At 44.8% G+C, this 14,049-nt stretch overlaps 1 long non-coding RNA gene across 1 annotated transcript; it reads left to right on the top strand.

Moving 5' to 3' along the window:
• Window positions 1–895: 895 nt before the first annotated feature.
• On the top strand, window positions 896–2,321 carry LOC127625309 (uncharacterized). Its single transcript, XR_007968274.1, has 3 exons — window positions 896–1,649; window positions 1,744–1,932; window positions 2,041–2,321. It is a non-coding gene; the product is annotated as an uncharacterized LOC127625309 (long non-coding RNA).
• The last annotated feature ends 11,728 nt before the right edge of the window (window positions 2,322–14,049 follow it).

The raw sequence follows: 14,049 nt of genomic DNA, 5'->3' as shown, positions 1-14,049 counted from the left end.
AAATAGATAGATAGATAGATAGATAGATAGATAGATAGATAGATAGAAATGGAGGCTCCACAGAAGAGATGCCGTACATCTGTGGTGTGGGAGCATTTCCATTTGGAAACCCCAAATAAAGTGAGATGTGTGTATTGTGATCGGCAGCTCGCCTACTGCAACAATACATCATCCATGATCGCCATTTGAGGAGCATTCATCCTGCCATTCTGCAGGGTGCAGAGGATGGTAGTGTTCCCCTGTACCAAGGCCTGCTACTGACACTGCTGGGCCATCTAAGCAAGGTATGCATTGTTTGAAATATAGGCTAATTATAAGTGAAATATAATAACTAAGTGTTGGGCCATTGTTTAGAAAGGCCATGGACTAAGACATGCCTAACATCCCAATCACAACTGCCAATCACTTTAAAAACAAATGTTGTCAATATAATATTATACTTTGTGAATATACATTTTATATGTCTACATATGAGTACCCAATCTACAGCCAAGACATCATTTTGTTTTTTTGTAATTGTTGTATTTCTATAATGCACTTTATCTTTCTCTGCACACTGAGCATAAATATTCATAACATAACTTTGTTTAGGAAGGTTTCCAAATGAACCAGTAGACTACTTTCACGGTAGGCTACTATTTTTCCAATATATTTGTCTGAAAGTATGTTTTATCTTCTCTTTTAAAAGGCAGACAGAGGGAATTGGATGAGGCTCTTCTGAACATGGTGGTGAAGGATCTGCAGCCCTTCACCATCGTGGAGGATGAGGGTTTCAGGGCCTTTGTGAACAAGCTTGATCCAAGCTATGTCCTCCCATCCCGGAAGGTGCTTAAAACAATGGTCAGCGAAAGGTACAACACAACCAAGGAGAAGACAATGGAGGACCTACAAAGGCGGAATTTGTTAGCCTTACGGCTGACATGTGGTCTTCCATTAATATGGATGGATATCTTGGTGTAACATGCCATTACATAACACCAGAGGCAACAATGGCAACTGTTTTACTGGGTGTAAGGAGGTTTTACCAAACCCACACAGCCCAGCATCTCATGGAGGCTAAAGCCTTGCTAATGGCTGAGTGGGGAATAACCTCCAAAGTTCACTGCATGGTGACTGACAATGCATCCAACATGATCCTAAGTGCCCAGCTACTCAACCTTCGCCATGTCCCATGTTTTGCTCATAATTTGAATTTGATAGTGAAAAAGGCCCTGGATCAAACCCCAGTCATCAATGAAATTCGCCAGAAAGCCAGAAAGATAGTGGGGTTGTTCAGATCCAGCTGCAAAGCAAAGGACAAGCTTGTGGAGATGCAGAGCTTGATGGGCAGACCAAGTCTGAAAATGATACAGGAGGTTGAAACGAGATGGAACAGCACATTCGACATGCTACAACGCTTGTATGAGCAACGTGAGCCAGTGGCTGCTGCACTTGCCAATTTAAACAGTGATACTGCTCCCCTGACAAGTCTTGAGTATGACATTATTCAACAGTCATTGACACTTCTTCAACCATTCAAACTAGCAACAACAGAGATGTCAGAGGAACAGAGAGTGTCTGCTTCAAAGCTCATACCATTGTACAGGATGTTGCAGCACAAGCTTGCACAGAAAAAGGAAATGCAACGCAGGAATCAACTGTACAATTAGGTAGGACACTATGACCATACGTGTAATTGGCCATAACTCTCATATTGTTGTCATTATTTTAATTAATATGGTTTTCTCTTGTGTTGGCTCATAGGCTCACATCTACAAGAAGGTCTGCACTCCAGATGTGGAGGGTACGAGACTTTTAGAGCCTTGGCACTGGCTACACTGCTGGACCCAAGGTTTAAAAATGTGGCTTTTGGAAATCCTGCCAAAGCCCTGGATGCTGAAAAGCACATCACACTGGAGTGTGCTTCACTGATGCGTTCAAACACAACTCCTGGTGAGTTTCAGTCTATGTTATCTTATGTAATGTGATTCATGAAATTTATACTTCATATGTGTTGTCAGTTTATGATTTGTTACTAATTGCCGTTTTCTTTTAATTCAGAACCACAAATGTCAACATCAGGCCCATCATCAACACCAGTTGAAACACAAGACAGTTTATGGGAACATTTTGACAATCGTATCCGTGAGACCCAGATGATACACAATCCTGCAGCTGATGCCACAGTGGAAGTGAAAAAATACCTCAGCGATGCGTTTTTGCCCAGAACTCATGATCCTCTAACTTACTGGAAAGAGAGAGCAGTAATCTTTCCTCATTTGTATGTCCTAGCTAAAAAATATCTTTGTATGCCAGCAACAAGTGTCCCTTGTGAGAGAATTTTTTCAAAGGCTGGAGAAATTATCTGTAAAAAAGAAGTAGGCTGAGTCCTTCAACAGCAGAGAAATTAATATTTTTGAATAAAAATCTATAAGAAAGGGAGACATTGTGGCTTGATTTATTTTTATTAATATTCATTTTTCATGACCAAAATCACATTATGCAATGTGAAGAGACTACAGGTTACAAGCTTCATATATTACAAAAATACAAAAAAAAAAAAAAAACAACACATTTTTTTATTAGCTCTTTGTAAAGGTTGTTTCAGATCAACACCTGCAAGTGACCACTAGGTGTCACCGTGGAGACGGGTTTCGGATTGATTCGAAGCCTCGAAACAAAATGGCACATTTGCTTCGACTGTTTCATTGCTTCACGAAGCCTCGATCTGCCCATCTCTAAATACCAATACAATTCTCCAAACATTTGCCATCCCCACAAAAATCCACATTTCTACTTCAGATTATTGTAGGACTCTTCCTCACTCAAAGCAATCATGCTTCTGAATTCACACTCTATCCTTAAATAGTGTGATAGATCATGTACACACCCACATACATTTGCCAATCAAGCAATCATTCAATCACAAGCAAGCTAATTGACTACTCTCTGGCGCTTCAGGTGAAAAAGGTGGTAACAGAAGAATTAGCGATGAATATCTCAGACGTTTTTAATAACAACTTGTTTTACCATCACATGTGGGTGTAAAAGGAAACGAGGAGGCAGACCACCGAGTGAAATAAGAAAGATATGGCAGAAAGAGTGGGACAGTGGAATTAAAGGTAGACACTTGCATCACATTCAAGAAATAGTTGGTCTAGAAAGAAGAACATTTGGAAACAGGAAAGAGGATGTTTCAATTTCTAGAATGCGTATTGGACATTGTGCATTGAATAAGTGTTTGTACAGAATAGGGAAACATGAGAATGGTAAATGTGGTCTAGAAGAATCAGTAGTATATGTAATTATAAAATGTGATGCATATGAAAGAGCAAGATTCCATCTAATTCGAGCTTTAAGATCTCTGGGAGTAACTGATGTGTCACTTCAGGTTTTGTTAGAAAATGGCCAGAAGCAATCAAGAATTTATCAAGAATTATTTAATTTCTTAAAAGATACAAGATTGATCAATATAATTTTTTTTCTCTCCAACTTTTCAACCATTTTGCGCTCCACACTCCAATCAAGTAGGTGGCGGGAATGCACCATTTAAGTTGGATTGCCAGACACCATAAAACAACAGAAGAAGAAGAAGAAGAACAACAACAACTGGTTTTGAGGTATTTGGTGCCAAAGGTGCTTCAACAAAGTATTGAGCAAAGGCTGTGAATACTTATGAACATGTGATTTATTTAGTTTTTTATTTGTAATAAATTTGCAAAGATTTCAAACAAACTGCTTTCACATTGTCATTATGTGGTATTGTTTGTATTATTGAGGAACATAATGAATTTAACCCATTTTGGAATAAGGCTGTAACATAAAAAAATGTGGAAAAAGTGAAGGGCTGTGAATACTTTCCGGATGCACTTTATATTGAAGAACATCTCAAGACATCAGACAGGAAGTTAAAGCTTGGTCGAAAATGGGTCTTCCAAATAAACAATGACTCCAAGAATATCTCCAAAGTTGTGGCAAAATGGCTTAAGGACAACAAAGTCAAGGTATTGTATTGGCCATCACAAAGCCCTGACCTCAATCCTATAGAAAATGTGTGGGCAGAATTGAAAAGGCATGTGCCAGCAAGGACGCCTACAAACATGACTCCGTAACACAAGTTCTGTCTGGAGGAACGGGCCAAAATTCCAGCAACTTATTGTGAGAAGCTTGTGGAAGGAGACCCAAAATGTTTGACCCAAGTTAAACATTTTAAAGGCAATGCTACCAAATACAAAGTGTATGTAAACTTCTGACTCACTAGGAATGTAATGAAATAAATAAAAGCTGAAATAAATAATTCTCTCCTATTATTTTGACATTTCACATTCTTAAAATAAATTAGGCGTTACTAACTGACCTAAGACAGGGAATGTTTTCTATGATTAATTGTCAGGAATTGTGAAAGACTGAGTTTTAATGTATTTGGCTAAGGTGCTTGTAAACATCTGACTTCAAATGTATATACATATTCGGGATGTCAATCAATTAAGTATTTTTGTGTATGATGCTACAAGCTTGGTACACCTATTTTTGGGCACTATCTCCCTTTTCTTCTTTGCAGGACCTCTCAAGCTCCATCAGGTTGGATGGGGAGCGTCGGTACATAGCCATTTTCAGATCTCTCCAGAGATGTTCAATCGGGTTCAAGTCTGGGCTCTGGCTGGGCCACTCAAGGACATTCACAGAGTTGTCCTGTAGCCACACCTTTGTAATCTTGGCTGTGTGCTTAGGGTCATTGTCCTGTTGGAAGATGAACCTTCACCCCAGCCTGATGTCCAGAGCACTCTGGAGCAGGTTTTCATCAAGGATGTCTCTGTACATTGCTGAATTAATCTTTCCCTTGATCCTGACTGGTCTCCCAGTTCCTGCCGCTGAAGTTCATCCCCACAGCATGATACTGCCACCACCATGCTTCACTGTAGGGATGGTATTGTCCAGGTGATGAGCGGCTAGAAGAGCTGGCCGCCATGTTGACATGTTAGAGCAAACAATCGGTCTTGTAGTAATGCAAGCACATGCACATGGTGCAGAAGCAGCCAAAGATGCTTCACATCAGTGTATTTCCTCTCCATTATGCAGAGATGCAAGCTTTTTGGAAGACAAATAACTGTTTGCATGTCATTTGTATGCTGAATGTGGACAAAACAAAAGAGATGGTTGTTGACTTTAGGAGAGCACAAGGTGAACACTCTCCGATGAACATTGACGGTTCCTCTGTGGAGATCGTCAAGAGCACCCAATTCCTTGGTGTTCACCAGGCGGAGATCCTCACCTGGTCCCTCAACACCAGCTCTATCACCAAGAAAGCCCAGCAGCGTCTCTACTTTCTTCGAAGTCTGAGGAAAGCACATCTCCCACCCCCATCCTCACTACATTCTATAGAGGGACTATTGAGCGCATCCTGAGCAGCTGCATCAATGCCTGGTTTGGGACTTGCACCGTTTCAGACCGCAAAGCCCTGCAGAGGATAGTGAGGACAGCTGAGAAGATCATCGGGGTCTCTCTTCCCTCTATCAAAGACATTTACACAAAACGCTGCTCTAACATGTAAACATGACAAAGATATGACTGAAATTTACAACAGGAGTAAAACCAAAATATCAAATGTTGTATCAGCAAACATTTCTTCACAACTTAAATAATTTAAAGTACAATATCCAGTTTTTCCTTCCCTCCAATTTCTTCATTCCTCTGTCCATCTCTCCCACCTTCCTCCTCCTCACATCCTTCCCTACAATAACAACCCAATCATTACTTGAAACTGAAATATTCAACTATGCTAAATATCCTTTCACAGGCCACTGAGGCAGGCCAAGTATCCGTCCAGTTGTTTGGAGCTGTCTTGTGCTTGCGATGACTGCAGGGCAGAGAAGAAGTCATCTTCATCAGATGAACTGGACCTAGTGGGATCACCTTGCTGCAGGGAGGGTTCTTCCATGTGCTGCTTTATATGGTCTATTCCTGAAATATAAATTATAGGATTAATACAACTTTATAACATGTCATGACTTCAACCATTTCATGGTTTTGTTCTAGTTTGCTTTAATTTGAGGTTTAAAAAATGTGTTGCATGCTATCCACTCTCCATGCATTTATAATTCATTTGTGAATTTGCCAACATTACAAAGTCTCAAAATGTACACCAATACAATTATATTTTACTATCCCCATGGGGTCTTACCCATTCTGATTGTGGAATCATCCAAGTGGTCCATGTGGGACCAAGTTGTCTGGAATTTTGGAAGAAGAATCACGGCTGCGATCAACTCAAGGTCTCCTAATATGTGGCCAAAATGATTCTTTATTCCCACCTGTAGAGCATCAACCAGAGGCTTGCAGTACTTCAATGGCAACTTGTCTCTGTCAAGTTTGATGGTCAGCAGTTTGATTGTTGGAAGTAGCCACCACATCTGGGCATTTGCTTCTGCTTGCAAGATGTTGGTTGCCTGGGCGACTGGGCTCATGGCAGCAGCATACTCTGTGAGGCATGTGAGTTCAAATGGATTAAACCTGTGATGAAAACATAAACAGCAACAATGTTTTATAACACTATATAACCATTTTATCGGATTCAACAATAAAATTCAATAAAATTGCTGGATGAGTAATTAACTAAAATGGGCTGATGATAAGTGGAAGTTGGGATACGTTGGGATATTTTTGCTAGCATCAGACATGCCTTAGATAGAGTGGTTACTTAACTGCGGCTTTGTTTGAGAACACTTGTTTGCACTTACGCAGTAATGTGATTAACCCTTGATCTAACATGCAAGCTAAGACCTGACCACTGATTCGTCAAACCTGCTTGCTTGTAGTTGGTGTTCTTCCAATTTTATTTTGTAGTAACGAAGATACTTAGGTTAGGTCTGTCATAAGTCATGCATACAGTATACATTACAAAAAACACTTTACAAGACAGTAATGATCCTTTACACAATTTCCTGGATATACATGTGAATTTATAGACAGGTTGTCTATAATTTAGTGAAGAAAATTCTGTTGTTCTGGGCTTTGAGTCCATTTCTTATGAGGGAAAAATTGCTCTGGCATGCAGCTAACCTACCCCCGCTTGATAATGATCAGTGGGGGAGCAGACATAATGGAGTCGGCTTGGGCCTACTTAGACCTTTGCTTGTTACAGTCTTGAGACATCCGTTGGCTTATTCATTAAATAATGATTCATTGTGTGTCTGATTGGTCCAGATGCTACAGCAGAATGTTTGTTTCAGTCATGTGGCAGCGGGGGCGTGGTCAAGCGCCCGTCCGGGAGAGAAAAGTGGTAAGGGCGCTCACACCTGAGCTAAATTATGTCTAACACCTGTCTCTAATTGCAGTAGCATGAGGAGAGCGGATAAAAAGCTGGCAGCCACAGAGCATGGGGAGAGAGCCTGACACAAGGCAGAGAATAGTTGTGTGTGACAAAAGGAAAATTAAGTATAAAAATAAAGCTTACCCCTTAAGCTGACGTCTGTTTCCGTCCCTTCCTTGGTCCGCTTCACACTGGTGCCGAAACCCGGGAATAGAAGGAACATCTTTTTTGTTCCAAGTTATGGAACAGTCTCGCCCCATAGAGTCCTCCCAGCTGGCGGAAGTCCTCCAGTCCCTCGCTACTCTCCATCAGAGCCACCAACACTCTCTGCTGGAGCTCCGACAGGACCAGGATCGTCGGTTCTTTGAGATAATGCGGGCTCAAGCAGAGGACCGGCTTGCTATCCGGAGCCTCCTCAGCCAGGAGGAGAGAGAGCCCTCTCTCTCTCTTCCCCCTTCCCCTGTGTCTTCCCCTGTTTTTCTCCTCTTCCCTCTCGCTCTGCTCTCTCCCCAGGGTCCGTTCCTGCCCCCCCCCCCCGCAGGCGCGGAGGTTTCATGAGACCAACTTCCCGGCCGTGGGAGAACCCGCCTACCCCTTCCCCGTCCTTCAGCCGCTCTCCTCCTCAGGTGGGGCGCCCGCCAGCACGGGTGTGGCCATGGCGCCTGGGCCGGTCTGCTGGAGGTGCGGAGACCCGGACCACTTCCGGGATCAGTGTCCGCTGATGGAAATAGGGATGGTGGTGCGGGTCTCCGACTTCCCGCAGGCTGCCCCCGATCGGGCTGGAGCGTACCGTATTCCGGTAAGAATCCAGGGGGGTACATACCAAGCATTGTTGGATACCGGCTGTAACCAGACCACCATCCACCAACGCTTGGTTCAACCCGGGGCTTTGGGTTTAGCTAAACTGGTGAGGGTGAGGTGTGTGCATGGGGATGTTCACAAGTATCCCATGGTGACTTTGGCGATTAAATTCAGGGGAAAAAATCCCTGTGTGGAGGCAGCGGTTAGTTCCCGCCTCACCCATCCGCTAATCTTGGGTACTGATTGGCCGAATTTCAAAGATATTTTAGAGGGTATTTGTGCGGATGGGTCCTGCATAAAGAGGTGTGCGGTGTGCGATGCTTTGGCAGGGGAGGCGGAGCCGGGGCCGTCCTCGGCTGCTCGGAATGAGGAGGGAAGGGGCGAGGTGGCCGCCCCTCCTCTCAGGAAATTCCCTGAGGGGGACTTCCCTCTAGAACAGTCGCGGGACGAAACCCTTAAGCATGCTCTTGACCAAGTGAGAGTAATTGATGGTCAACAGCTCCGGCCGGGCATCGCCATTGCATACCCATATTTTTCGCTTATTAAAGATCGGTTGTATAGAGTGACGCAGGACGCTCAAACAAAGGAGGAAGTGACACAATTATTGATTCCACGAAGCCGCCGGGAAATGGTTTTCCAGGCGGCTCACTATAATCCTATGGCCGGTCACCTAGGGGAAAGAAAGACACTTCTCCGTCTAATAGCCCGTTTCTATTGGCCGGGCATTGGCGGCGACGTCCGCAGGTGGTGTGCGGCGTGCCGCGAATGTCAGCTCGTAAACCCACTGGCCACCCCAAAAGCACCTTTGCACCCCCTTCCATTGATCGAGGTTCCCTTCGAAAGAATTGGAATGGACCTCGTCGGGCCATTAGAACGGACAGCACGCGGACATCGCTTTGTGTTAGTCCTGATGGATTACGCAACGCGATATCCGGAAGCAGTGCCTTTGAGCAACATCTCAGCACGTAGTGTTGCAGGGGCACTCTTCAAAATAATCTCCCGGGTGGGGATTCCGAAAGAAATCCTCACCGACCAAGGCACTACTTTTATGTCACGAACACTTTGCGAACTTTACGAACTCTTGGGCATTAAGTCGATTCGCACTAGCGTCTACCATCCTCAGACAGATGGACTGGTGGAACGATTTAATAAGACGGTCAAAAATATGATTCGTAAATTTGTACACGAAGATGCTAGAAATTGGGATAAGTGGCTGGACCCTCTGTTATTCGCAGTACGAGAGGTCCCGCAAGCCTCCACGGGGTTCTCCCCATTTGAGCTGCTGTACGGGCGACGCCCACGCGGGGTCCTCGACGTCATCTGCGAAGCCTGGGAGGAGGGACCTTCTAATAGTGAAAACGAAATTCAATACGTTCTTGATCTTAGAGCAAAACTCCACACACTGGGGAAATTAACACAGGAGAATTTGCTCCAGGCTCAAGAACGCCAACGCCGGCTGTATGACAGGGGTGCTCAGCTACGGAATTCGCACCGGAGATAAAGTGCTTGTATTACTCCCAACATCGAGCTCTAAATTACTCGCCAAGTGGCAAGGACCCTTTGAGGTCACACGACGAGTAGGGGATCTCGATTATGAGGTTAAACGTACCGATAGAGGGGGCGCGCGTCAAATATATCACCTCAACCTCCTGAAATTGTGGAGAGAAGAGGCGGCCTCTGTGACGTTGGCAACGGTAGTTCCGGAGAGGGCGGAGCTCGGACCGGAGGTAAACAAAGCCCGCAATCTCAACACCCCGGTTCCTTGTGGAGACCACCTCTCACTGCGCCAACTCACAGAGGTTTCCGAATTACAAAAGGAGTTTGCAGACGTGTTTTCTCCGCTACCGGGCCGCACAGACATCATACATCACCATATCGAGACCGAGCCGGGCGTGGTGGTACTTTGCCGCCCCTATCGCTTGCCCGAACATAAAAAGAAAGTAGTTCGAGAAGAATTGGACGCGATGCTTGAGATGGGAGTAATAGAAGAGTCCCACAGCGATTGGTCCAGCCCGGTCGTCCTTGTTCCCAAGAGCGATGGGTCTGTACGATTCTGTGTGGATTATAGGAAAGTGACGCGTACCCAATGCCCCGTGTTGATGAACTGCTTGATCGGTTAGGTACGGCTCGATTTTATTCGACATTGGATCTAACGAAGGGTTATTGGCAGATCCCCTTGACACCAATATCCCGTGAAAAAACGGCCTTCACCACGCCGTTCGGATTACACCAATTCGTGACGCTTTCGGTTTGTTCGGGGCACCGGCCACGTTTCAGCGTCTCATGGATAGGATCCTCAGACCACATACTGCGTATGCCGCTGCCTATCTAGACGATATCATCATTTATAGCAATGATTGGCAGCGGCACATGCAACATCTGAGGGCCGTCCTGAGATCGCTGCGGCGGGCGGGGCTCACGGCCAACCCGAAAAAGTGTGCGGTTGGGCGTGTGGAGGTACGGTATCTGGGGTTCCACTTGGGTCATGGCCAGGTGCGTCCCCAAATTGACAAGACCGCGGCGATTGCGAGTTGCCCTAGACCCAAGACCAAAAAGGGGGTGAGGCAGTTCCTGGGGCTGGCTGCTATTACAGAAGATTTGTGCCTAATTATTCGGATGTCACCAGCCCGCTGACTGACCTCACTAAAAAGGGGGCTCCAGATCCGGTCCAATGGTCAGAGCAGTGCCAACAGGCGTTTACACAGATTAAAGCTGCACTTTGTGGGGGGCCGCTTTTGCATACACCTGACTTCTCTCTCCCTTTTGTTTTACAGACGGACGCTTCAGACAGAGGGCTGGGGGCCGTACTCTCGCAGGTGGTGGAGGGGGAGGAGCGCCTGGTGCTGTACATTAGCCGGAAGCTCTCCTTTAGGGAGACTAAGTACAGCACCGTAGAGAAGGAGTGTCTGGCCATCAAGTGGGCAGTCCTCACCCTCCGATACTACCTGTTGGGGTGGGCCTTCACCCTCTGCTCGGATCATGCCCCACTGCAGTGGCTCCACCGCATGAAAGATACTAACGCCCAGATCACCCGTTGGTATCTGGCCCTCCAGCCTTTTAAGTTCAAGGTGGTCCACAGACCGGGGGTGCAGATGGCTGCCGCTGACTTCCTCTCCAGGAAAGGGGGGGGAGTGGTAGGCAGGCCGGATGACGCCCCGGCCTGAGTCGGGCGGTGGGGGTATGTGGCAGTGGGGGCGTGGTCAATCGCCGTTCCGGGAGAGAAAAGCGGTAAGGGCACTCACACCTGAGCTAAATTATGTCTAACACCTGTCTCTAATTGCAGTAGCGTGAGGAGAGCGGATAAAAAGCCGGCAGCCACAGAGCATGGGGAGAGAGCCTGACACAAGGCAGAGAATAGTTGTGTGTGACAAAAGTGTAAAAATAAAGCTTACCCCTTAAGCTGACGTCTGTTTCCGTCCCTTCCTTGGTCCGCTTCACAAGTCCCTATTTATTTTTGAAAAATAAAAAGACCTATTGGGGACTTAGACCAACATCCTGCTTAACATGATAACATCTTTTGTGTTCAATGGAAGAGAGAAATTCATACAAGCTTGAGGATGAGTAGTGATGACAGATTTTGTTTTAACTACCTGTTTATGTGTTTGTCTATGGTATTTGTCAAGAACAACAATACAAATGTCTTGTTAGCACATGTCTGCATCACGTTTTGCTGGTAAACAAGAGACTGAAGAGAAGGGCCATAATATAGGCTGTAACAAATACTTCATCATTCCATATGAATAAAACTAGAGACAAGAATTGAGAAAAGTAGTCACTGTAAGATTTAGGTGAGATTGTTGTAAACATTTTTATGCTTTATGATCCCCCATTTTCAGAAATGAATTTCAGGCCCTGAAAACACTTTCAGTGGGCCTTGGAGTTGATGGCCGTTCTTTGCGACATGGCTGCTTATGTCTTGTATTGATGCTCTGTTTTGGACATTTTTGTTTTAATCAGTAATGTAGGGCTTGACTGGACAGACAACTTTATTGTGGTGTACATAAACTGCCAGAGGTGGGTGCGGTCATGCCCAATGTTGAACCTGGCAAGCCAGCTTCTCCTCTGGTGCGAAAAGCATCTCCTGTCAGTACCTGTGATGCACAATCCCCGTCTTCTGAAACGGATTCGAAGACATGCTCTCGTGTCAGGGTATCAGCCAAGGGGTTATGGAGAATTAACTCTTAGACCAGGGGTCGGCACCTTTTTGACATGGAGTGCCATTTTTTATTTTCCTGGTCAATTTTGGTGTTTTCCTTATTGCATCAAATGCTGTTCTGAAAGCAAAAAGAAACAAATGAAACACTGTAGGCTGTCACACCTGACCGAAGCAAAGCGGGTGCATTTACTCACATGATTAAACCGAAAGTGAAGCACTGCCGGCTTGTGATTCACGAATGGATGCACGTTTGTTGGGTATACTGCTGTCTCATCACATTTTAACTTTTTGTTTAGTCTCCTATTCAGCTGATGAAAACACGCTGCATAATCAAGCTGTAGATTAGAATGCAGGTGTGGAATTTCATATATATAAAATAGTCTACTCCTCTCTCACCGTTGCTGGCATGCCAGTGACTACCCCTCCATGTGCCAATACTGGCACGCATGCCATAGGTTGCTGACCCCTGTCTTAGACTGTCCTAAGGATTTTGGAGGCATTCGGGGAAGCCAAGAACCAGTTTGCTTTCTGGAGACCATGCACTGTGATATGCAATAAAGTGTTGGAAAATATTAAATGCAATATGCAATACAAAAATCCTCTGATGACATCATTGGAGCCCACGAAAATCGGAACCCCCACTGCCAAAATAAACTAAAGCTTAATGGAATAAAAAAAAGAATCATCAATTCCAGAGATACACCATAGTTGTCTTGTCTACCAAATTGCATATTGTCTGTATAATATGTAGTGTTTTACCATTAGCCATGTAGCAGATATTAAAATCTATCTTCAATCATTTTATTTTTTTGTAAAAAGCATATGAAGTTAAATTCACCATATTGTGGGATATCCTAAACAAATTTGTTGTAAAATGACCTCTAGCGGCTCTTGCCGTAGACATTCACTTTCTGCTCTGGTTTAACATGCGTGTTGTCAGTGTGCGCTGAACGGAATGATTTCATGGGACAAACCATTAATTGAAACCCATCCACACAGATCCATAGCAGTCAATATCATGCTCGATAATTTGAGTAATTTCGGCACCTATGAACACTGCATAGACACACACCAAGTGACAATCGTGCACCTAAACTATCTGTGTTGCTTTGAACATTATGGTTTTAAAACCATTATCATTGCAAGCACTTGATAAATTTGATATATTATGCAGCCCGACCTTGAAGTGAAGTTTTCTCTGACTTTTGTTCCTCTTGGGGTGAGAACCTAGCACACTGCCCTATGCATATGATGCTTCACTTTTCACAATAGGGTTTGGCTGCAGGATTGACTCCGTCCATGCTCATGGTGTATGTTGCTGCTATAGTGGCAGGCCATGTCCCCTTGGATGGTTTGTCTGTGGGCAAACACCCATTGGTCATTAAATTCTTGCAAGGTGCAGGAAGGCTGAGGCCTTTTTGCCCCACAACTGACCCGTTTTGGGACTTATGCTCGTACTGAATGCCCTTATGGGTTCCCGTTCAAGCCACTTGCAGTAAACTTATGCATCCTCCGCTGAAGACTGCTTTGGCTTCAGGTGAAATGTTTTGGGTATCTTCAGGCCCTTTTTGTCCATAATTCTTGTTTTGAATTTGGACCGGTCTTGTCAAAAGACATTCTCAAGCCTAGAAAAGGTTACATGCCCCAAGTTTTGGCCACTCCCTTCAGGGCTGCTTTCTCTCCTCCATTTAAGTCAGACGAGGCATCGAGAGTGCATGTGCTCTGCCTGTGAGGGCACGATGCATGTTTATTGACCTTGTCAATTCAGTCTGACAGATCATCTCTCATTCTGCTTTGGAGACAG

The sequence above is a fragment of the Xyrauchen texanus genome, chromosome 31 (assembly GCF_025860055.1).
Source record: "Xyrauchen texanus isolate HMW12.3.18 chromosome 31, RBS_HiC_50CHRs, whole genome shotgun sequence".
In the NCBI taxonomy this organism is placed as follows: Eukaryota; Metazoa; Chordata; class Actinopteri; order Cypriniformes; family Catostomidae; genus Xyrauchen; species Xyrauchen texanus.
The sequence above is the reverse complement of the archived record's forward strand: the minus strand, read 5'-3'. Positions and strand labels throughout refer to the sequence as shown.